The following is a 24,571-nucleotide window of genomic DNA, read 5'->3' on the forward strand; positions in this document are numbered from 1 at the left end:
AGTGACTTAGGGCCACAACCCTTCCCGCCACACCCTTGGGAAGAGATGCATTTTGGGATTCAGGATGTTTCTTGAGTTTGGAGGAGTGAGGAGAGGCTGGCTCTTGGGGCCCAGAGTCCTTCCCAATGTGTGGACACTGGAGGGTCAGTTCTTTATCCCCACACACCCCAGGCCTCCTTTAGCACATACTCTGAAAACCATGTCTCATGGCCCCACAGGCACCCCTCTCTTCTCCGGAGTGCATCTGAGGCCCTGCAGAGGCCCAGATCTTAGTTTCTAAACAGTACCTTCAGTGAAAGGAACCAGGTTCCTTAGAGAAACGCCTGATATTAGGGCTGCACCTGTGCAGCTGGCATGGCCCCCCCCCCCCGCCCCGCCCTGCATCTCAGCACTAGTCATGCCCCTGCCCCACCCACCCCTGCCCGGCAGCACCCGATGGTGGCAACAGGGGAACAGCTTCCCACATAGGGCCCCCTGCCCCAGGGTGCAGGGAGCAACCCAGCAGTGACGTGGAGACACTCAAGCCCCCACGTGACAATAGCAACCCATCATCTGAGAGTTGAAGGGTGATTTTTTTTTTTTTTTTTACTGGTTTTGTTTTAACTAAGCCTCCTCCATGAGGTACTCTGGAGAGCACCAAGGCGTCTGGGTGGTGTCTGCCCTCCCAGGGCTCTCACCTGGTGGGCCTCAGCAGCAACAAGCCCAGCTGAGACATAGGGGGATCTGCAGAACAGCTCTGGCTGACATGAGTTCAGTGCTGTTGGGCTCCGAACCTCCACTTGTTTCCATATAAGAAAACTGAGGGGAAGGTCAGCCGGTGTGTGTTCCAGACTTGCCTGACTCCAAGGCCCAGGCAAGGAAATATGCTTTGAGTGTGGGTTGAGCAGTGTCAGAGATGCGGAGGATGCCAGGACGCCGGGCTGCAAAGGTGGATGGGATGGCCCCTCCCACCTGCCACCGGCAGGTAAATCGGCCAGCTGTTCTGGAGAGCAAGTTGGCAATGCCCTGAAAGGGAGTCGGAAATGCCCACCCTTCAGTGGAGCCTCCCCATTTCTGGGACTTCATCTGAAGGATATTCCAACGTGTATGGAAAGATTTGGGCGGAAGTATTTCCTTTAGCGTTATTTACAACAGAGGAAAAGTTGGGCACAATAGCTTTTGCTCATGTAAAGTGAAAGAAGTAAATAAGTCATGGCAGTCCCAGCACTGTGTCCTGCTCCAGGGCAACCTAGCACCCCACACAGAGACTCAGGAACGTGGATGCAGCCAGAGCTGTCCATCGGAACCTGGGCTTTGTGCTCTGTAACAGATCAGGTGAGATGACCTCAGTGAAGAGACCATCACTGGGCACAGGGTGGGTGCCAGTGAGAGAGCTGGCATCATTGACTCTCACTCTGGAGGCTCGTGGGAGGGCTGCACACACACGCACACGACACTGCTCTTCCCCAAACGCACAGAGCAATACAGAGGGGCACCCCCTTCAGTAAACAGAGAGCAGCCACCTCCGGGAGCGAGTGGTGAGCAGTTCTGTCACTTGAGCAAGCACAGGTGTGCACCTGCAAGTACTGTACGTGCAGATGTGTGTGTGCACCTGTGAGAGTGTTGCATGCATGCGTACGTGTGCTTGTGTGTGCATGGGCCTTCTTCCCTCGTGTACAATGTCTTTCTGACCAGGGTCACGGTCACAAGGTTTAGAAGCCACGGCTCTGTGCCCCCTGCCTCCCTCAGGCTTACTAGTTCCTGGTTCTTCTCAGCTCTTATTCCACCCCAAGGAGCAGTGCTGACACCAGCAGGGAGTCGTGCCGAGTGAAGTTTCTCCAGCCAGGGTCTCCGGAGCTCCCTGTTCCTGTAGCAGCTGAGCCTGGCCTTGCTTCAGACGGGGCTAAGGACAAACACATATCCACATCTTTAGATTTTCCCTCTAAAACAGTTTCATGGTAAGACACCACATCAGAGAACAACAGCTGCCAGTGGGAAGCGTTTGGAGGGAAGTGTCCTTCCACATGGCTCCACCTTGTTCCTGGGCACCACCCCACTGCTTCCTGGGGGTCACTGTACCATGTCATCTATAGGGCATGGGGGGCTGAGGTCCAGGTGAGCACAGGGTGCCGTTGACAACAGGTCTCGTCCCCTGGTCCTTTTGAGGGCTCCTTGGTGTTTGGCCTCTTCTATGGGCTCTTATACCACATGCCACCCAAATAACCTTCCAAATTCTGGAAAGACACTGACTATCCTATTTTCAAACAATCTACATTACTGAATGCTTTGCACGTGACCTACTTTTGAGTGTAGTAATGGCACAATCCAATGCAGAATTGTTTGGAATTGTTATCTTGATGGAAAAACAGATGTTGTGCCATTTTCTTAACAGGCCAACTCACTACCACTTTGTCGACCTCAACCTTTCATTGGGATTTGTGCCCCGAGTCATAGGAGTCAGGGGATGATCGAAACGCACCTTCTGCTCGGCCGCCAGCTGTGTCTCTGCGTCTCTGGCTCCAGTGGAGTATGGCAGACACTGCTGCTCTCTGGCCCTCTTCTCTTCTGTTGGGCGATCAGCCGGCCAGGCGTTCACTCACCAGAGCCGCAGCCTTGTTACCTGCCGGGCCCTGTGGGGAGTAGCATGTTGAGCGTGTGTTGGTGGCTGTGTGCATCTTTTTTTCCCTTTCGTCTTCTCTCCTTAAGCTGCTGTTTCTGTATCTCTGGGTTAAGTCGCACACAGAGTGGATTGATGGGCTTGTGTGGGTGTGTCTGCCCATCGGAGAGCTTCCGACAGAGATGGGGAGAGCAGGAGAGGGCGGCCCTGTCTTCCTGCCCAAATGTTAACTGGATTCTGTTTTGCTTCTGTTCTTGGGAGGGCTTTTGCCTTTAGCCCACCTCACCACTTACCTGGGAGCCTGCAAATTATCCACGGGAGCATCTCTGTGGCCTCAGGTACCCTTTTCTGTTTGTGGCCCGCTGAGCTGTGGAATGTGGGAGGAGAGACCTGCTGCCCTGACCTGTGCCAGACCTGAGGTTGGTGTGGAAGCCCCCTGGCCCCCCACGTGCATCTTTTCCACCCCCTTCCTCCAGGTGGTTTTCCTTTGAACCCTCCCCCTGAACAGTTAAACCACACTCTGAACAGAAAACTGTTTTGAAAGCTGCTTTGCACCTGCGTCTGACAAAGACCTTCTTGAAGGTCACCCCCCCCCCCCCCCGCTTGCGAGCGGGCGAGGGATGTTCGGCCGCTGGCTGTGCCACCCAACTGCAGCCTGTGGGCCCCTGGGAGGCACAGATATTCTGTTCATTATTTATCGAGCAAATGTTCCTATAGGGCACCCTAGGAGAGTGGTGACTCAAAAGTGTGAGTCCATCCTTTCTTCAGGACATTTAGAGACTATTCTGCTGTCTTTTCATCGCTAAGTATCTCAGGGCTGTGCACCACTCAGCAACTTACTTATGAAGCTTGTGTTTGTAAAAAGCACTTTTACTGGCACTTACTGTGGGCTCCTGTTAGACGTCCTCCTGGGCTTCTAACTGGGGCATGTGCCTGGCCTGGCATTTGCTGGGACCCGCACACTTTCCCGTCTCAGGGAGGAGCTTCCTCACCTCAGGGCTGTCAACCGCGATTCCTGCTTTGTAAGTAGAATCAGTGTGGCCTCATCATCCTCAACTGCAGGGTTTTCTTACTAACCTGCAATGTGAAGAATATGTCTTTCTACCATCTATTAGGCCTGGGTTTGTTGACAACTAGACTTTCAGTTTGAGTGTGTTACAGGTCCAACAGGTACCCAGACCCTTATTCTAAAAGTAGATGCATATACAAGCCACCACATGTTTGCTTACACAGTGATCCCTAACGATTAGCTTGCGTTCTCTTCTCGTGAGAGCAGGTTAGCTGGGTGGGCCAGGGTTTCGAATATCCTTGCGTTCCCCCAGATAATTCCCCAATAAGCTGCTGAGGTTGGAGGCTTGGGGAATTCCCAAGACTGAACACTGCCTGTGCTAACAGGCCTCAAGAGGAGAGCAGCCTTAGCACATCTCAGTGTCCGCGAGTTCCATGTTTCTGCACCAGAGGTGGGAGGTCTGACACTCCACTTACTTTTTCCTGACTTTACCACAGGACTTGTACTGAGAGATGATATTTATATATTTGCCTAAAGTTCAAAAAACACACCTGGCATCTAAGGATTTTGCCTGCTGCTGTGGAAGTCCCTAGGTGTGCCCCCTTGTCTGTGGGCGTTGCCGTTTGTTTCAACGTCCGTGCATGTGTCTGTGGCCCTCTCCAGGCCAGATGCGCAGCTGGAGTGGAAGTCACTGAGAGCGGCTAGCAGACAGCAGCGAGTGCTCAGGGGCCTGTGTGCTCTCGGGCACTGCCGGCCACTCGTGGCATTCTCCCTCACAGCCCTTGGTAAGGAAATTTCTCAGCAGACACTGTCTGGAAAGTGCAAGAGTGACTTCACTTAAGATCATGGCAAGAGTGGGGAGAGATTGAATTCAAGCTGTTAGGTGAGGCTGTGAATGGAGAAATAGGGGGAGGGGCTGGGTTAGGGTCAGGGTGGAGGAATCCTTGCCAACACGGCTCAGCAGACCACGGGTGAGGCCTAGGCAAGGAGAGAGGGTGAGGGGGCTTGACCAGAGTTTGGTCCAGGAGTGTGTCCTTGTCACCCTCACAGTGGCCTGTTTTATAGTTAGTTAAGTGAAGGTAATGAATTAAATAGGTAAGTAATGTTGTCCAAAACAGACCTCTGTGCTTTTGAGCCAAAATATAACATGAAAACAGAATTTGGGATAAAAAGGGACAGTAGCTTTATTGCTTTGTCAGATGAAGGAGGTTACAGCTATGATCTTCAAGCCCCCGGGTTCCTGAAACAAAAGGCCAAGGAGGGAGGAGGGAGGTATGAGGAAGGCAGTGATGAAGGTTTGGGGTGATGGTGGGGTGGTCCGGAGCCGACGGCCAAGAAAGAATTCTTGAGATGTCTTTGGTGCAAAAAGGTGGGTTTATTAAAGCATGGGGACAGGACCCATAGGCAGGAGGAGCTGCACTGGGGTTGTGATGGGTAATTCATATACTCTCAGGTTGGGAGGGGGTCAGGGACAGAGTAAGTCTCGGAGGTATTTTGGAAACAATGTTCGGGACCTTGAGGACCCAGCTGTTGCTAGGGGGATGCCACTTATTACTGTCTAATAAAACCTCAGTCACGAGGCCCTTCAGATGTGTATCGGGGGCCATAAGCTTGGAGTATGATTGCCAACAGATACTTGGAGCAGCTGAGATAAAGGAAGTAGACTTACAGGGTCCTCAAAGTTGGGATTATGTTAAGATAAGGTTCTCTTTTGCCTCTAGCAAAGTGTCATCATCCTAGAAGGAGGTTTCAAGGACTTGTCAATGGGCTTTAGGCAGTAAGAGAATTTAATTTTTCATTTGCCTTAGTTTCCCACATAACCATAGCAAGCACTTAAACTCCTTTCCTATGTTCTTTGGTAGCCAGGAGTGTCCAAGAAATATCGCACATACTCCACTCGGGTTAGGGGGTGTGCCAGCCTGTATTTTGCCCACAGCTTGCAACACATTCCCTCGTCAGGGAGGAAGAAGCTTACTTTAAAATTGAGGTTCGCTGAAACATTAGTGCAGCCATTCTGGTTTTTGTTCAACTTTATGCTTTTAAGAGGTTTCACTAAGACAGATCAAGGAACCTGCCACAGAGGATATGCCGTGGCCCATGGACCCCAAACCTCCAGTGTGTGTGGCTTGATGCCTCTGTCTCTCTGACCTCCTCCACCCCAGTCCCTGTCTCCCCCTCTCTGGCCTAGGCTACTTTGGGGCAGTGTGAACTGTTGTCTCCCCTGCCCACCGTGGTGTTCTTATCTGCCCCCTTGCTGCTTCACAGAGCTCCTGCCCGTGTCCCTTTCTGCCCAGAACAGATCTATCGGTTAGGCTATTTGGCCTTGTAGAACACACTCACGCCCCATGTGCCTGTTTGTAAGGGACATGAGTGCCATGCCTTATATCTTCTTCTTTCTTAGTGGAAAAATCCAAATAACAAATTAATTTGCCCTCCATGGATTGTGTCCTGCTGGAGTCTTTCCACAGGAAAGGGTTCCTGGAGGAGGCTGAGGGCTGCCAGGCCATCTCTGCTGCTGACAGAGGCTCTCGGATCACATCACGTGAGGGATGGTTTCCTGGATGCCAAGCCTGAAACTTACCCCCTCCTCAGAGGAAAGGCCCCCCAGAGTGATGGCCTGTGAAACCCCTCGTCAGGGCCCAGGGGCAAAGCTGGAGCTGTGGCTCCAAGACCAAGCCAGTTTTTCCTGCTTGTCCTGTTTGGGTGGCCCAGGAGGCAGCCAGAAACTCAATATGCCAGAGCACAGCTTGGCTGTACCATTCTCAGAGGCCCCCTGGGAGTGGGGCAGGGTAGGGGGGCAGATACACAGCAGTGGGGACCAGACAAGAGGAGGGAGGGCCACCCACAGCTCTGTGTCCTGAGCAGGACAGCCCAGCACTGAGCTCCCAATGCTTCCTCACAGGGTGCCAGGAGCACCTCTCCTGGCTCCTCCTCAGCCTCCTGTGCTGGAGGTACCTACTCCCCCACCTTCCAATGTTGGGGTGTCCCTGGGCTCACCACCTTGGGTAGTCTCCCCCACTCCCAGCTCCTCTCCCAGGACATTCAAAATAGAGCCCTCCAGCCACCCGGAATCTCTGTTTCCAGATGCGTGGGGCAAAATTTCAGCATCATCTCTTTCTCATGAGCCCACATCCACCCTTGACTTCCTGGTGGCCCCATGTTTACAGCATATTCCAAATCCACCATGACTCAGTCACAGAGCACCACCACCTGTCCTCTGCTGGTTGAAGCCACTTCACCAGGATTCGGATTATGTAGCCTCTGCTAAAACTGTGTCTTGTTCCAGGCTCAGAGCACCTCACTGAAGCCAAGAGTTGGGGGTCCAAAGCCTTCCCACACAAAGCTTCTAGGAGGAGAAACAGGACAGCACAAACCAAACACACCACAGCAACAGCCAAATGGAACTGAATTAATTTGCTATAACACAGAGGAGATATACAGCTTTGCTTATCTGCTGCCACCCAGTGCCCCATGGGGAGTCTGACCAGAAACCGCATCAGTTTCCTTCAGCCTCAGCTCAACATTTTTGGGGTCAAGTAACCCTTTGAGAATCTGCTTATATGTGGCCCAAGTTTTTGAAAACACCCATGGGTACTTCAAGGCAAAGAACCTCCCCCCCTTTCAGAAGATCCAAGAATCTAAATTTTAGATTGGGAGGGTGTCTTCACTCCAAGCCTTGATTTCCTGAGGCTCAGGGATGAGTGCAAACACCTCCCAATTGCAACTGGGATGTGGCCAGAAGGTTATAAAGCTGCCTGGGCGGGACCACAACAGAACTCCAAGCACAAATTCCTCATTCTATAAAACATACTAGATGTAGCGGGGGCATTTCGCATCCATAGGAGAAGGGGCAGAAGTCTCGATAAACAGCACTGGGATAGATGTTTGCTACTTCAGCTTCTGCTCCTTAACAAACCACCACAAAGCTTACCGGTTTAGCACAATCATTCATGTGCTCATGATTCTGTGGGTGAACAATTTGGCTTGCTCAATAGGACAGTGATTTTACTGGTTTCACCTGTGCATCTGGTAGTTGGCTGCATGATAGAGGCAGCATGACCACTTTCCCCCAGCATGCAGCAGGGTTATCCAAGTTTGGCAAGCATGCAGCAGTTTGGTTCTGGCTTCGTCAAATGGCAGCTGGTCTCCAAAGGCAGCCAGAGAGATCAAGTTCTAATACACAAACACTCTGTAGCCTCAGTCCATCACATTTGTAATATCTCATTGGCCAAAGCAAGTCACATGGCCAAGCCTAGATTCAGGGGTGGAAATATGAACCCCATCTCTTCAAGAGAGAGGAGGCAAAAGGTACATGAGAGGTTTGGGAGCAATTTGTGGGCACATGTTTTTTTTACAACCTACCACATTTAGCCTTTGATAAAGGAAGTAACTTAAAAGTTGCCTCAATTAGGGCATTCACCAAAATGTACTTCCAATTGGAGTAAAGTTTAAATGTAAAAAATAAAACTGTGGCTGTATTGGTGGATACTTCTATGCCATTGGAGGAGAAAAGGCTCTTATGGCACAAATTTAAAGTCAGAAACCATAAAGAAAAAGTTATTTTTGACATGCATTTGTAACAATTAAAATTATTCATTAAAAATCACGAACAAAAAAGATAAAATGTAAATTACAAAATTATTTGCAGTGTATGTTCCAGAATTACACATCTAAACCCTTTGTGAGGGTTTGTGCCCCAAAGAGATGGCAGACGACATGGTCCAAACTTGATGAAGGACCGAGAAAACAAGTCACTGGCACCCCAAATGTTTCTTAAATGAATGAACATGCAACAACACATGAAAATATCTTCAAAAAACTTATAATTAAAGGAAGACAAATTATAACAAAAAGACTTCATTTTCACTTACTGAATTGGCAGAGTTTTGCTCTTGTTACTACTTGTGAATGGTGATGCCCAGTATTGTCGGGACTCCAAAACAGGTTCCTCTGGGGACAGAGGACTCCTTAATCCAACCCACACATTCACTCCTTCAATTAATATTTGTTGAGCACCTACTATGTGCCAAACACAGCCTAGACTCTGGAGCCCCCACTGAAAAGAAGGCATTTGTGCAAAGGCCTGAAAGAGTGGAGCCAGCCAGGTGGCTATCTGTGGAGAGCGGCTCCCAGGCAGAGGGAACAGCCAGAGCCTGAGGGGGTCACCAGGGGAAGCTAAGCAGGTTAGGAGGAGGCCGGAGGAGATGGGGTGGTGAGGCCTCTGCAGTACTGGAGTACTTGTGGTTGGTGTCTGGAGTAGGGTGGGAGGAGTCCTGTAGGACTGAGCCCTTAACCTGTAGGAAGTGACACTACTTCTAGGGAGATTGTGTCAGAATTAAGTTGTGGGACACGCAGCTGTTACTACGGAGAATTGCTTGGTGGAAATTGTGTGGGAGAAACTCTGCCCCCCTCCCCCCCACACTGTAATTGGGTCTAGAACCAATTCACCAGGAAAGTAGCGTATGGGACAGTCTCCCCTGGGAGCCCTCTTTCCTGGGTTTGTGACTCTGCATGCTTACACTTCCCTCCCCAGGGCATCTGTGCCCCTGCTACAGCATACACCAAACTTTAACTGAAATTTGGGAGAATGGCAAGAAGTGTGTCCCCACCATGCAATTCAAGGTTCCTAGGACTGCTTTCTGGACCTGGAGGCTCCTGGTCCTTGCACCTGCTGACCTGTCACTGCCACAGTGCCCGCAGGGCAACTGTGTGCCCTCATGGTTGCAAGGTAATTGTTGTTCTGTCTGTTGTAGATGAGAAGGTCAAGGTTCAGAGAAGATTTCTGAGGAGAGAAGTGCAGAACCAACATTCAAATAGGATTTGGTCTCACTTCAAAATCTAAAGCCTTTTCTGAACCCTATCTGTCCTGTGCTGGGCAGAACCAGGGGCAGTGAATGGTAGTACAGAATATATTTCCATGGGGAGGGTGGAGGGTTGGTTCCCCATGCTGTGCCTCCTGGGTTGGAGGCCACCCATAGGTCAGAGGTTACAGAGGAAGGGCCCCATTGTGAGTGCACAATCAGCCTCAGCCTTGTGCCCCTGCCTGGGGAGCTGTGCTGAGGGAGCTCCTGACAGGAGCTGTCCCTGGAGAGGTGGGGTGAAGGCAATGACATCTATGTGGCTATTTGGAGGGAGGGGTGAGAACTGATGACCATGTCTGCTGGCAATCTTACCTGTTTTGGAGCTATGGGGACTCAAATTATGTGATTTTATGGGGCTGTTGAAGGAAAAAAATGGTCACAGAGGCCAAGAGGGCTTGGAGGGCCAATTAAACCAACCCCTCTCTTCATCAGTTTTTGCTTCTCCACTATCAGAGAGGGGAGGTATATGCCACACTGAGCATGGCTTGTGGTACACGAGAAAGGAACACTCCCACTGACAGTGCAGCTGACACCATCCAGGGTCTCCCCCAACCCTGTAGCAAAGCAGACAGTGACCTCTGTGTCATGCCCCTGCACACAGCCAGAATGTGTCTCTGCTCCCCCCATCCTTGGCCCCTTGTCCTCCTCTTAGCCTTAAAGTGAGCTCATCTCCAAAGGTCCAGGTGGTTTTTATATTTGACATAAGGTTTCGTAAGGAGATGATAAAATGGGATAGATTGCATTGCATTCCCTTCTGAAAACTAGCTTTGAAGCAACTTGTTTCTCCTCAAGTTGCTCCTCCAACCCCTAGTTACCTCATTAAAACTATAGTAATTTTTTTTGGAGGTAGAAATCAGCAAACTAATTCTAACATGCAATATGGAAAGGCAAAGGGCTATGAAAGGCCAAGATATGTTTTAAAAGAAAAATGGGAGAAATTACCCCATCAGATATCAAGACTTACAGTAAAGCCTGATTAGCATAGTATGTTATTGGTTCATGGAGAAATAAAGAGACCAGGGGTCAGTAAACATTGGCCTGCCCATGGGCCGAGTCTGGCCTACTCTATGCTTTTGCGTGGCCCACAAACTAAGAAAGGTTTTTACATTTTTAAATGGTTGAAAATAATAAAAAGAAGAGTATTTCATGACACAAGAAAATTATATGACATTCAAATGTCAGTGGCCATAAGTAAAGTCTTACTGGTTGTAACACAGCCATGTCCATTTGTTTATGTACTTTCTATGGCTGCTTTCATGCTACGACCGCAGAGTGGAATAGTTGTGATAGAGATCGTGTGGTCTGCAAAGTCTGAAGTAGTTCACACCTGGCCCTTTAAAAAAGTTTGCTGACTCCTGAAAGAGACCAATGTAACAGATGGAAATCACCTGCTTATGACAAAGATGGCATTGCACAGTCACGGTGGAAAGATTAATATTTTAACACACGGTCCTGGGTAAATTGTATTTCCGCAAAGAAACCTTATTTTTGCCTCACAACACATGCAAAAAAAAATTTTTTTTAGCGGGATTTAAAATCTAAATGTAGAGGGTAAAATAAGGAAGATTGTAGTAAATCTTCCTTAGAAGTGATGTAGTAAAATCTTCATCACCTTGGGTCAGAAAAATATTTCTTATATAGGGCACAGAAATCACCCCCCTAAAGTAAAATACTAATCAGTTAGATTCCATTAAAATTGAGAACCCTAACCCACCAAAACACACCATTAAGACAGTGAGAAGTCAAGTCATATCATGGGAAAAAATATTTGCAAGGCAAGTGATAATCAAAGGACTCATATCCAGAACATATAAAGAACTCCTGTAAATCAAGTAGGAAATCCTAATGGTCAATAAATATATGAAAAAGCTTTATTTGTTATCAGGGAAATGAACATAAAGACCCGAGTGAGATAGCATTACACACCTCTCAGAATGACTAATACTGGAAAGAGTGAGATGCCCAAGTGTTAGTGAGAAGGCACATCCTATCAGCTAGCAATTCCACTCCCAGATATATGCCCGGTGAAAATGCTTGCATATTTTTGCCCAAAAGTATGTTCAAGAATGTTCAAGGCATTACCACTTGGAATAGTCAAAAATCTATCATCCAAACGTCCACCAACATAAAATGCTTAAAAATATTGTGGTATATTTTTACAATAGAACATGACTTTACCACACAAACGCCCAATTACTGATATATGCGACAACTCAGATGAGACCTAACAATTGTGTTGAATGAAAGAAGTCAAATGCAAAAAAACAAAACAAAACAAAAAACCCAAGACATATTGTGATGTCATCTCTACAAAGTTCAAAAGCAGACAAAATGAATCCATAGAGTTGGAAGGCAGATGGTGTTTACTTTTGATTGAGGTGGTAATTAGGAAGGGGTCTTTTGGAGTGATGGTAATATTCTTCGTTTTTTTTTTTTTTTGGATCCAGGTGGTAGTTAATATAGGTGTGTTCATTTTGACATAGTTCACCAAGCTGTACATTTAAGATACATGCACAGCCGACCTCTAGGTGGTTTTTTGCAGGGTCTGCTGAGAAATAGCACGTGATGTTCACTCACAATAATTCCTTAATGTTATCTAATGTGCCTGATTGTCTCAAACTGTCTTTTTACCAAGGGACCAGAGTGCCCTAGTGTGTGTAAGTTTCCTATACTGTCTTTCCACCATGAGGCCGCTGTCTGAGCACAGTGTGGTTAGACCAGCAGTCGGAACTCACGCCCCGCGCTTACTCAGCGACCCCAGACCGCTTGGGAGGGAGTTCTGGGCGGTTGGTGGTTACCATGGAGATTCCCCGTGAGCGTCTCTGATTGGCTGAGACACCTCGGGCCCCGCCTCCTCCGCTCAGCTCCGTGGGCGGGTTCCAGAGGGGCCGAGATTTCCCGCGGACGCGGTCCCAGGCCTTCTGGGAGTGGTAGTTCGCCGTCGTGCCGTTTTTTTTTTGTTTTTTTTTTGTTTTTTTGTTTTTTTGTTTTTTTTTTTAATTTTTTAACGTTTATTTATTTTTGAGACAGAGAGAGACAGAGCATGAATGGGGGAGGGTCAGAGAGAGGGAGACATGGAATCTGAAACAGGCTCTGGGCTCTGAGCGGTCAGCACAGAGCCCGACGCGGGGCTCGAACTCACGGAGTGTGAGATCATGACCTGAGCCGAAGTCGGCTGCTTAACCGACTGAGCCACCCAAGTGCCCCCGTCGTGCCGTTTTGGATGTAGCTGCCGAGCCGCCGGGGAGTTGCGGGCTGATCGCCGCTGTCCCGGGAGGTCTGGCTGGAACGTGGTTTCTTGTGGGGTCAGTACGGCATGGGGGACGCGGCGCAGAGAGCCGGGTCCTTCTCTCGTATCTTCGCTCCGGCCAGGAGCCGCGGGCTCTCCGAGCTGTGGCCTGACGGGGAACCGGACCCCCGGATTCCGGAGGCCCAGAGGCCCAGAGCGCCCCCAGCGCAGAGGAAGAGGAGAGGTGGAAGGGGAAAGGAATTTCCAGGAGAGAATTGCTTAAAGGGAAATCTGAATGGAGCCTGAGTTTCTTACTGTTTGTGACAGCAGCTTTGGTGCAACGGGCCGAACTTCAGTCTTGGGCCTGCACCCCGGACCCCGGATTGTGAGTCCGCTAAGATGTTTGCTTGGAGACCCCACATTTAACCTGAAATAGTTGTTTCTTTGGAGGACTTGTGGAGTACTTACCTTTATCCTTACACTCAACCTACCTTTAACCTTACAGCTTTACGAGGTTTTCTTAACATTTGCTGAAAATTATTTGAGTAGGTAAATCGTTGTCTAATTAAGGAAGCAAAGTATGGGCTTCCACAATTTAAGTGAGCATTCATTTGGGATTCCCAGAGATTCCTTCTATTTGTTCAAAAGGAAAGAGGAACAGTTCTGTATTGCCTTACCTCAGCATTTCTCTTGTACCAGAACGCCTCCCTGTCGTTAGTATTTCTACCCAAACGTTGACCCTGATCTGAGGTCACCTTTATAATACAGACCTGCCTTTCCCAGCCACGCTGAAAACACCTCCGAGTCTCCGTGTCTTCTTTGGTATTTATTTTGTCTTTTCTGTTGACGGGAGGATTCAGTAAGTCTTTGTCCTCCAACATAAGGACTGTTGGGAGACTCCGCTTAAATGTTTTCAAAGTTGCTAGTACTAGTGTTCTAGAAATTTCAAAATATTACATTTAAGTAACCACAGTACTGACTTTGTTATATATTTTGCCCCACCCCCCACCATGAGCAGATTTCTCAGTTTCTAAAATCAATTTTTGCCCAAGAGAGAGTTTTGGAGATCCTGTGAGATCTGAGGTCTCTAGAGGCACTCATTCGATGAGGGATAAATCTGTATGTGCAGTTCAGGAGTGATTGGGTACAAGAGCGGAATCTCTACAGTGTTGTCCAAGGAGCTCTCCTTAATGCCTTATGTTCCTCTGTTCCACTGTTCAGATTTTTGACCTATCATCGGTTACTCCTTTCTATGTTGCTTTTCCACATGCTGTTTTTACAGTCCTCAGTAGCTTCTCTCTATGGTCTGTCACTCTGCCATTTCTTCTTGTTCATTTTCTTTCTTTAAAAAAAATTTTTTTAAATGTCTATTTATTTTTGAAGGAGAGAAAGAGATGGGGAAGGACAGAGAGAGAAGGAGACACAGAATCCAAAGCTGTCAGCACAGAGCCTGACCCGGGGCTCGAGCCCATGAGCTGTGAGATCATGACCTGAGCTGAAGTCGGATGCTCAACCAGCTGAGCCACCCAGGCACCCTTAGATCGCTCATTTTCTGATATTGCCACACATCACATTCATTATTTGTGTTTTGACTAGGTCCTTGTCCATTCTGTCATTTAAACTCTGTCTAGTCTTAGATTACTATGGTGTATAGTGGACAAAGCCTAAGTTCTGTTTGTCACCATTCCATTAATAACCTCTGTATCTTTAGGGTAATCACATAATCTCTCTAGTTCTAAACTTGTTCATCTTTAAAATCATATTCTGTCTTTAAAGCCTTTTCACCCCAGCTTCAAGAGTCTTTGTAAAATTTCCTATTGGGCCAGGCTCTTTCCTACCACTCCTACCTCTATTTATTTCTACTGCACTGACTCTTATTATTTTCCCAGATTATAAGACTGTGTATTCTAATGTGCATGAACTTTAACAAAGTTGTTTTCTTTCTCCAGAGTGCAGTTTCCCTTATCCCAACACAGATAAGGTGTTTTTATAATTTTTATTCTTTTCAGATTTGAAGACCAGAGAAGATACCAAAGAGAAGACCATTAGAATATACTTTTGAGTGAGCAGCTCCATCACTGTCATCATGAAAAGGCTCAGAAGGGATGTGTCCCCATGATGTTTATTTGAAGAAGGCTGTGAATGTGAGGCTAAAGTAGAAAAGCAAAGGGAAGACACTATGGGCAAAATTTCAAAAAAATGTCTTGCTCAAACCACTGGTTTTCAGCAAGTAGTAGTTGCCCATGAAGAAATAGCCTTTCAGGAAAATAGGCATAATTTCAGTGAATTTGAGAGAAGTTTTGACCTAAGGTATAAACTTATTCCACAGCATATTACTCATTCAGAAAAAAAGCCACTTATATTTGATCCATTTGGGTAAAGTGTCAAATGGAACTTATCTCCAATTAAAAGGCAAAGAAATTCTAAAAAGAAAACTTGTAGTGAATGTGGAAAACATTTTAGTGACCATTCAAACTTTTTTTCGTGATCAGAGAATTCATACTGGTGAGAAACCTTATAAATGTGATGACTGTGGAAAAGCATTTAGCCAGAGTTCATCTCTTACTGAACATCAGCGAACTCATACTGGAGAAAAATCCTAGAAATGTAAAGTCTGTGGAAAAGCATTCACTGTAAATTCATATCTTACTCAGCATCAGAGAATTCATACTGGGAGAAACCTTATAAATGTGATGAATGTGGGAAAGTCTTCAGTGACTACTCATCATTTATTCAACATCAAATAATTCGTAGTGGAGAGAAACCCTATGAATGTATTATTTACGGAAAGTCCTTCACTGATATCTCATCACTTACACAACATCAGAGAATTCACACTGGAGTGAAACCCTATAAATGTAACGATTGTGAGAAGGAATTCAGACGAAGTACACACCTTATCCAGCATCAGAGAAATCATACTGGGGAAAAGCCTTATAAATGTAATGAATGTAGAAAAGCATACACTGCCCAGTCAGCTTTTACACAACATCAAAGGATTCACACTGAAGAAAAACCCTATACATGCTGTGAATGTGGGAAAGGAAAGGCTTCCCCGAAAACTCCTCTCTTACTAAACAGCGAATTCATACTGGAGAGAAGCCCTATGAATGTAATGAATGTGGTAAAGCTTTTAGCCAGAGCACTCACCTTATTCAACATCAGAGAATTCATACTGGAGAAAAGCCCTTTAAATGTGATAAATGTGGAAAAGCATTTGGTAATAGTTCAGTGCTGATCAGACATCAGCAGCTTCATACTTTAGAGTCATCCTAATGACTCTATAATTTTGTGGACCACTTCATCCTTTCATGACCTACTCTGACTTTTTGATCACAGGTCTCACCCATGTCACCCACTCCTCTGCCTAAAGTCATAATATCTAGGAATAGATATTATTTTATCCTGGGATAAAGTAGAACATAATATTTCTAATATAAGTTCCCCAAACCAAAGCTGTTGTAAGCAGCAATTTCAATAGATTATAGCAACCTTCCTACATCTATCCTGGATTTTTGTGGTTGATACTCCATCTCCCTGGGAATCTCCTCCAGACCTTAATCCATGATAAAAGGCTGCTTTCTGCCACCAAAGGTTCCTGATTCAAATGTTCTCATCTTTCATTTCAGGGATTCCTCATTATTAAAAACAATTATAGGAATCAATATATTCAGCCATATTTCCCAGATATACCTGCCCAAAATGCCACTGGTTCATCAGTCTGAGATTAAATATGAATAACATAAAATAATACAATGTCATGAGAATCATTCCACATTGGCAATTTGGTTTATGTATCCACCTGTTCTTTCAACCTGATCATCTAAAAGGTTGGGCCACTGAATGAAATGAAAAAGTTCATTGGTGTTTTGAGACTCCAAAGCAAGTCTTGTTACTGCCTGTATCTTCCAGTCTTCCAGAATCCACCTTATTTTTCATATGTTTCTTTCCATTCCAGGTGACCTTAATCACTCATGTTCACCACCACCATTATGTGTTAGTCAAAGAGATGAAGAAGTTTAGTGTGCATACAGATTTTCAACTCACCATAAACATAGCTGACTTGTGTTCTTGTTAGACTGTGTCCAAAGATGAAACCTGGAATCTAGTTTCCCACTTCTATACTCTAGCTCAGAGTGGCTTTTTATCAGTGGTAATCAACCTACCCTCTGCCCTCGTCCATTCTTGGGACAGAATTCAAGTAGAAATTGCATTGAAAACCACTATTCCTCAGCATGGGCAGAGAAAGCCCAAGTGGGACTGGGAACTTAGCTAATTTCAAAACACTGTTAAGTCTTTAGACTCACTGTTAGGGCAGTTGCTACTTAAACTAGTTGTGCTGAACTGTTTTGCACTTTGGAAGCCTATTTTGCATGACTTTTTAATTTCTATTCTCATTTGGTATTTAGCAGTTTTACTTCAGTCTTACTTTCTGATCATTTTTGTGTCTGATTCCTCCTATGGATTTCCCATTCTTAGTTAATGGAAATTTCACTAGTACCTGGTCTTGATGTTAGGTGTGTTCCCACCAGATATTGCTATTAGATTTTTAGCTATTCGCTGGCCTCCAGCTGCTTATTAACACTTTCAACATGATTCTTCCTTAGTGTTTATTATTGCCCTAGTTTGCCCTTACAATTCCCCAGCACTACCTCTGTTATAGTACTTGGTACATTATATAGAGTTAGACACATTTCTTACTAGACTGTAAGCTCCTTCAGGGAAGGGACCTTGTTTAATTAATCTTTGCTCCAACAGACTGATTGACCCAGAGTTGCTGCCCAACAAAACCCTTTTTGAATATATGATACACATGCACAGTCACTATTTCCACAACCCAACTGAACACATTTTTACCGGAAAGTCTTTGATGTAGAAACTCCTTGGGTTAGATATGTCTGTGCATACCTTGGCTGTTTGTGTCTGTCCTTTGGTGTAGTATGTATATGAGATGTCAGTGTGAAGTAATATATAATATAATACAGTGGTTAAGAGCTTGGGATTTGAAGACAAAATGACCAGGTCTGAGGCTCATCTCAGGCATTTACAGGTGGCTCATGTTACTTATTTTCTCTACACTTTGTTTGCCTGATTTATGTAATGGGGATAACAGGATCTACCTCAGAGGGTTTGAGTATTACATAAAGTAATGCATTTAAATAACTCAGTACAGTGCCTGTTCCATACGAATTATTAGCTTGTTGTGTTTGGACCCTGCATACCTTCTTGGTGACCGATCTGTCTTCTAGTCTAGACCCAAAATATCAGCTAATCTCTTGCTTTCCCATTCTCGATACTTGGCCTTCTCTCTATGGTATATTGCCATTACAAATTGTCTAACTGTGGCACAAATCCATACAAATTTCCTTTGAACTCTGTGCCCCTTCTAGGCACCAATTTCATTTCTGTTTTCTGCTTAAATTCTTTTTTTTATTTTTTTTTATTTTTTTTTAATTTTTTTTTCAACGTTTATTTATTTTTGGGACAGAGAGAGACAGAGCATGAACGGGCGAGGGGCAGAGAGAGAGGGAGACACAGAATCGGAAACAGGCTCCAGGCTCTGAGCCATCAGCCCAGAGCCCGACGCGGGGCTCGAACTCACGGACCGCGAGATCGTGACCTGGCTGAAGCCGGACGCTTAACCGACTGCGCCACCCAGGCGCCCCTCTGCTTAAATTCTTAAATGAGTGGTCTGCAGCTCATGATGTAGCTTATCTTTTTTTTTTTTTTTTGATGTTAACTTTAGCTTCAAAGGTATATTGTTTTGAGGAAATTGGCTATGATATTCTTTCTGTATCTTCTACAGTGTCCAGCATAGTACTTAATGCAAATAGGCTGCGAGTGAATACTTGGTTGCCATTTGATGAGCATAAGACTCCACACTTGACAAGAGACCATGTATAGCAGTTATTGGTATTTTAGAGGCAGTTTAGTCTAACAAAGCTCTTTGTTACAAGATTGGTAGGATGTCTTATGGTATCTAAAGACAAGAGTGTGTCTGAGTCCCTGGAGCAGGGGGAAACAGAACCCTAGCACATAGACATATTCTCTTCCTCTTTCACCTCTGCTGTCTCTGTGTAATGATTTTTTCTCCTGCGTATTTAAGTTACATGTAACAGGAAGTCTGGCTGCCAACAGTTCTTATGGTTTGTATCATCCAGTTTTAATCATCAAAAGATACTGCATTTCTCTGCCTGCCTGCATTATCTATCAGTTAATGAAAGGAATGTTGGTATCTCCAGCCATAATCATTGATTTGTATATTGTTCCTCTCAGGTCTATGAGTTTTTGTCTCATACATTTTGACACTGGTTTGCTTGTAACACATTTAGACTGTTATGCCTTCTTGGAAAATTGACCCTTTTATCATTACTTGTATCCTGTCTTATCTCTTAATATCTTCCTTGTTCTGAATATCTGCTTTGTCTGAAATTAATAGATCTATGTCAGCTTATTTTTTTATTAGTGTTGGCATGGTAGAAATTTCCATCCCTGTACTTATAGTCTATGAATTGTTATGTTTAAAGTGGATTTCTTGGGGCGCCTGGGTGGCTCAGTCAGTTGGGCGTCCAACTTCGGCTCAGGTCACGATCTCGTGGTCCGTGAGTTCGAGCCCCGCGTCGGGCTCTGGGCTGATGGCTCAGAGCCTGGAGCCTGCTTCCGATTCTGTGTCTCACCCTCTCTCTCCCTCTCTCCCGTGCATGCTCTGTCTCTCTCTGTCTCAAAAATAAATAAACGTTAAAAAAAATTAAAGTGGATTTCTTGTAGATGACAAGGTTGGATCATGTTCCTTTATCCACTTTCACTATCTTTTTTAATTGGTATATTTAGAGCATTGATATTTAAAGGTATTAGTGATCTAGTCAGATTACTATGTATCATATATGTCTATTCTGTGCAGTTCTTTTTTTACTTCTTTCCATCTTTCTGCCTTCTCTGGGTTTAACTGAGCTTTTTATGAGTCCATTTTATCTCTACCTTTAAATGTTTTTAAGACATATATTAGTGGTTTCCTTAGAACTTGCAATAGCATTTTAAACTAAATCTATCTTTAAATAAAACAATACTACCTGACATGTACTGTAGGTACCTAATGTCAGAGTATTCCATCTTTTTTGGCATTGCTGTTATGCATTTCACTTTACAGATGCTGTAATCACCAAATTTATTGCTATTGTTGTAAATAAGCAGTTTTCCTTGAGTTAATTAACAGTAAGAAAAAAAGATTTTCATTTTATTTTTCTTTAATTTCTGCACTGATTTTCTACATTTTTTATGTAGACTTAAGTTTGTGATCTAAATAAATGTTCTTCAGGGGAGCCTGGGTTAGGGTTTAGGGTTAGGGTTAGGGGTTAGGGATAGGGTTAAGGTTAGCGTTAGGGTTAGGTCCCAGGAGGCATCAGGCACTGACCCCCCAGCAGAGCAGTTGTCTCCCTGAAGGGCTGAGTGGGTTACACAAGGGAGGTTGCCGGTAAGGATTAGTCGTTGGGTCCAAGGCCAACAACTGTTTGGACCACCCGTATGGTTGGACCTAGGAATCCTCTTGTGCAGTTGTAGCCGGGCCTTGGAAAGGACATGGTCTAGTTCCATGTTCTATGCCGAGTGATCCTGCACTGCTTCTGGATCCCTTGTGCGTGGTGATGTCAGATGTTTTTTATTGGGTCCCCATGGGGAGATAGCCTCAGCTAGGGTTAGGGTTCGGTCTAGGGACATCGCCAGGGTCGTAGGGACTCCAGTATCATTATCTCCCTCGAGGACTGAAGTGAGGGCCCATGCACTAGTGTGGGTCAAGTGTAGGGTTAGGGTTCGAGATAAAGTTAGGTTTCGGTTGAAGGCTCTGGTTAGGTTTAAGGTTAGGGTTAGGGGTAGGTGCCAGGAGGTCCAGGCGCTGAACCCACAGAAATGCAGTGGCCTCTCCGAAGGGTTGAGTGAGTGACAAGGGAGGGTGCCGGTCAGGTTTAAGATTTGGGTTCCAAGGCCAGACAAGTGCATGGGTCACCCGTCGGGTAGGCCTCAGGAATCCTCTCGGGCAGCTGCAGCCGGGCCTTGGAAAGGACATGGTGATGTTCCAGGTTCAATGCCGAGTGATTTTGCACCGCGTCTGAACCCCAGGTGTGTGGTGTTGTCAGAGTTTGGTATTGGGTCCCCATGGGGAGAGAGCCTTAGCTAGGGTTAGTTTTCTGTCAAGGGACATCACCAGGGTTAGGGTTAGGGTTAGGGTTAGGGTTAGGGTTAGGGGTTAGGGGTTAGGGTTAGGGGTTAGGGTTAGGGGTTAGGGGTTAGGGTTAGGGGTTAGGGTTAGGGGTTAGGGTTAGGGTTAGGTTTAGGGTTAGGGGTTAGGGTTAGGGTTAGGGTTAGGGTTAGGGTTAGGGGTTAGGGTTAGGGTTAGGGTTAGGGTTAGGGTTAGGGTTAGGGTTAGGGTTAGGGTTAGGGGTTAGGGTTAGGGGTTAGGGGTTAGGGTTAGGGTTAGGGTTAGGGTTAGGGTTAGGGGTTAGGGGTTAGGGTTAGGGTTAGGGTTAGGGTTAGGGTTAGGGTTAGGGTTAGGGTTAGGGTTAGGGTTAGGGTTAGGGTTAGGGTTAGGGTTAGGGTTAGGGTTAGGGTTAGGGTTAGGGTTAGGGTTAGGGTTAGGGTTAGGGTTAGGGTTAGGGTTAGGGTTAGGGTTAGGGTTAGGGTTAGGGTTAGGGTTAGGGTTAGGGTTAGGGTTAGGGTTAGGGTTAGGGTTAGGGTTAGGGTTAGGGTTAGGGTTAGGGTTAGGGTTAGGGTTAGGGTTAGGGTTAGGGTTAGGGTTAGGGTTAGGGTTAGGGTTAGGGTTAGGGTTAGGGTTAGGGTTAGGGTTAGGGTTAGGGTTAGGGTTAGGGTTAGGGTTAGGGTTAGGGTTAGGGTTAGGGTTAGGGTTAGGGTTAGGGTTAGGGTTAGGGTTAGGGTTAGGGTTAGGGTTAGGGTTAGGGTTAGGGTTAGGGTTAGGGTTAGGGTTAGGGTTAGGGTTAGGGTTAGGGTTAGGGTTAGGGTTAGGGTTAGGGTTAGGGTTAGGGTTAGGGTTAGGGTTAGGGTTAGGGTTAGGGTTAGGGTTAGGGTTAGGGTTAGGGTTAGGGTTAGGGTTAGGGTTAGGGTTAGGGTTAGGGTTAGGGTTAGGGTTAGGGTTAGGGTTAGGGTTAGGGTTAGGGTTAGGGTTAGGGTTAGGGTTAGGGTTAGGGTTAGGGTTAGGGTTAGGGTTAGGGTTAGGGTTAGGGTTAGGGTTAGGGTTAGGGTTAGGGTTAGGGTTAGGGTTAGGGTTAGGGTTAGGGTTAGGGTTAGGGTTAGGGTTAGGGTTAGGGTTAGGGTTAGGGTTAGGGTTAGGGTTAGGGTTAGGGTTAGGGTTAGGGTTAGGGTTAGGGTTAGGGTTAGGGTTAGGGTTAGGGTTAGGGTTAGGGTTAGGGTTAGGGTTAGGGTTAGGGTTAGGGTTAGGGTTAGGGTTAGGGTTAGGGTTAGGGTTAGGGTTAGGGTTAGGGTTAGGGTTAGGGTTAGGGTTAGGGTTAGGGTTAGGGTTAGGGTTAGGGTTAGGGTTAGGGTTAGGGTTAGGGTTAGGGTTAGGGTTAGGGTTAGGGTTAGGGTTAGGGTTAGGGTTAGGGTTAGGGTTAGGGTTAGGGTTAGGGTTAGGGTTAGGGTTAGGGTTAGGGTTAGGGTTAGGGTTAGGGTTAGGGTTAGGGTTAGGGTTAGGGTTAGGGTTAGGGTTAGGGTTAGGGTTAGGGTTAGGGTTAGGGTTAGGGTTAGGGTTAGGGTTAGGGTTAGGGTTAGGGTTAGGGTTAGGGTTAGGGTTAGGGTTAGGGTTAGGGTTAGGGTTAGGGTTAGGGTTAGGGTTAGGGTTAGGGTTAGGGTTAGGGTTAGGGTTAGGGTTAGGGTTAGGGTTAGGGTTAGGGTTAGGGTTAGGGTTAGGGTTAGGGTTAGGGTTAGGGTTAGGGTTAGGGTTAGGGTTAGGGTTAGGGTTAGGGTTAGGGTTAGGGTTAGGGTTAGGGTTAGGGTTAGGGTTAGGGTTAGGGTTAGGGTTAGGGTTAGGGTTAGGGTTAGGGTTAGGGTTAGGGTTAGGGTTAGGGTTAGGGTTAGGGTTAGGGTTAGGGTTAGGGTTAGGGTTAGGGTTAGGGTTAGGGTTAGGGTTAGGGTTAGGGTTAGGGTTAGGGTTAGGGTTAGGGTTAGGGTTAGGGTTAGGGTTAGGGTTAGGGTTAGGGTTAGGGTTAGGGTTAGGGTTAGGGTTAGGGTTAGGGTTAGGGTTAGGGTTAGGGTTAGGGTTAGGGTTAGGGTTAGGGTTAGGGTTAGGGTTAGGGTTAGGGTTAGGGTTAGGGTTAGGGTTAGGGTTAGGGTTAGGGTTAGGGTTAGGGTTAGGGTTAGGGTTAGGGTTAGGGTTAGGGTTAGGGTTAGGGTTAGGGTTAGGGTTAGGGTTAGGGTTAGGGTTAGGGTTAGGGTTAGGGTTAGGGTTAGGGTTAGGGTTAGGGTTAGGGTTAGGGTTAGGGTTAGGGTTAGGGTTAGGGTTAGGGTTAGGGTTAGGGTTAGGGTTAGGGTTAGGGTTAGGGTTAGGGTTAGGGTTAGGGTTAGGGTTAGGGTTAGGGTTAGGGTTAGGGTTAGGGTTAGGGTTAGGGTTAGGGTTAGGGTTAGGGTTAGGGTTAGGGTTAGGGTTAGGGTTAGGGTTAGGGTTAGGGTTAGGGTTAGGGTTAGGGTTAGGGTTAGGGTTAGGGTTAGGGTTAGGGTTAGGGTTAGGGTTAGGGTTAGGGTTAGGGTTAGGGTTAGGGTTAGGGTTAGGGTTAGGGTTAGGGTTAGGGTTAGGGTTAGGGTTAGGGTTAGGGTTAGGGTTAGGGTTAGGGTTAGGGTTAGGGTTAGGGTTAGGGTTAGGGTTAGGGTTAGGGTTAGGGTTAGGGTTAGGGTTAGGGTTAGGGTTAGGGTTAGGGTTAGGGTTAGGGTTAGGGTTAGGGTTAGGGTTAGGGTTAGGGTTAGGGTTAGGGTTAGGGTTAGGGTTAGGGTTAGGGTTAGGGTTAGGGTTAGGGTTAGGGTTAGGGTTAGGGTTAGGGTTAGGGTTAGGGTTAGGGTTAGGGTTAGGGTTAGGGTTAGGGTTAGGGTTAGGGTTAGGGTTAGGGTTAGGGTTAGGGTTAGGGTTAGGGTTAGGGTTAGGGTTAGGGTTAGGGTTAGGGTTAGGGTTAGGGTTAGGGTTAGGGTTAGGGTTAGGGTTAGGGTTAGGGTTAGGGTTAGGGTTAGGGTTAGGGTTAGGGTTAGGGTTAGGGTTAGGGTTAGGGTTAGGGTTAGGGTTAGGGTTAGGGTTAGGGTTAGGGTTAGGGTTAGGGTTAGGGTTAGGGTTAGGGTTAGGGTTAGGGTTAGGGTTAGGGTTAGGGTTAGGGTTAGGGTTAGGGTTAGGGTTAGGGTTAGGGTTAGGGTTAGGGTTAGGGTTAGGGTTAGGGTTAGGGTTAGGGTTAGGGTTAGGGTTAGGGTTAGGGTTAGGGTTAGGGTTAGGGTTAGGGTTAGGGTTAGGGTTAGGGTTAGGGTTAGGGTTAGGGTTAGGGTTAGGGTTAGGGTTAGGGTTAGGGTTAGGGTTAGGGTTAGGGTTAGGGTTAGGGTTAGGGTTAGGGTTAGGGTTAGGGTTAGGGTTAGGGTTAGGGTTAGGGTTAGGGTTAGGGTTAGGGTTAGGGTTAGGGTTAGGGTTAGGGTTAGGGTTAGGGTTAGGGTTAGGGTTAGGGTTAGGGTTAGGGTTAGGGTTAGGGTTAGGGTTAGGGTTAGGGTTAGGGTTAGGGTTAGGGTTAGGGTTAGGGTTAGGGTTAGGGTTAGGGTTAGGGTTAGGGTTAGGGTTAGGGTTAGGGTTAGGGTTAGGGTTAGGGTTAGGGTTAGGGTTAGGGTTAGGGTTAGGGTTAGGGTTAGGG

General features: G+C 46.5%; 1 long non-coding RNA gene and 1 pseudogene across 2 annotated transcripts; one reads left to right on the forward strand and one right to left on the reverse strand.

Annotated features, from left to right (window-relative positions):
• Window positions 1-453: 453 nt before the first annotated feature.
• Window positions 454-2,797, reverse strand: LOC147574625 (uncharacterized). Its single transcript, XR_015243759.1, has 3 exons — window positions 2,459-2,797; window positions 1,735-1,882; window positions 454-1,005 (listed from the first exon to the last, which is right to left on the reverse strand). It is a non-coding gene; the product is annotated as an uncharacterized LOC147574625 (long non-coding RNA).
• A 1,459-nt stretch (window positions 2,798-4,256) lies between these two features.
• Window positions 4,257-16,470, forward strand: LOC147574626 (uncharacterized; annotated as a pseudogene). The gene is made up of 2 exons (XR_015244387.1): window positions 4,257-4,390; window positions 14,705-16,470. The product of XR_015244387.1 is annotated as an uncharacterized LOC147574626 (transcript).
• The last annotated feature ends 8,101 nt before the right edge of the window (window positions 16,471-24,571 follow it).

The sequence above is a fragment of the Puma concolor genome, chromosome E1 (assembly GCF_028749965.1).
Source record: "Puma concolor isolate L17-30 chromosome E1, mPumCon1.1.hap2, whole genome shotgun sequence".
NCBI lineage: Eukaryota > Metazoa > Chordata > Mammalia > Carnivora > Felidae > Puma > Puma concolor.